Raw genomic sequence first — 672 nt, 5'->3', positions numbered from 1 at the left:
GTGTGTGTGTGTGTGTGTGTGTATAGAACCAGGGATTGAACTCAGGCCCTTGCACTTGCCAAGAAAGCACTTATTCTACTAAGCCATCTCCCCAGCCCAACATATATATTTTCTATTTCCTTCTTTTTTTCTCCCTTCCCCACCCCAATTGTTTTTTTCTATTGACCGCACTCATAAGAGAAATCAGATTTATGTATATAAACATCATGTTATCTCCCTAATGTGAAAGAGTAAACAAGCTCTAAAAAGTACAATAGTTTTTTGTTTGTTTGTTTGTTTTTTGGCGGAACTGGGGATTGAACTCAGGCCCTTGCACTCGCCAAGCAAGCACGCACTTATCCTACTGAGCCATCTCCCTGGCCCTAAAAAGTACAACAGATATTGTGAAAGGAAAATAAACTACTGATAGAGAGAGAGAAAGAAAGAGAGAGGGGAGGGGAGGGGAGGAAAAAGGAGGGGAGGGAACAGGAACGGGGAGAGGAGAGACTATGGAGATGGTTGGCCTTTATAATAGGGCGGTGAATTCATATGAAATATTCAGAATCAGAAAATCCATAGGGATTAGAAAGCAGGGCATGGGGGCTGGTGAGATGGCTCAGTGGTCTAAAGCACCTACTTAGAACAAGCTTAACAAAGCACAGGGACCACGGTTCAATCCCCCAGCACCACATG

This window comes from Octodon degus, unplaced genomic scaffold (assembly GCF_000260255.1).
Source record: "Octodon degus isolate 3935 unplaced genomic scaffold, OctDeg1.0 scaffold00291, whole genome shotgun sequence".
NCBI lineage: Eukaryota > Metazoa > Chordata > Mammalia > Rodentia > Octodontidae > Octodon > Octodon degus.
The sequence above is the reverse complement of the archived record's forward strand: the minus strand, read 5'-3'. Positions refer to the sequence as shown.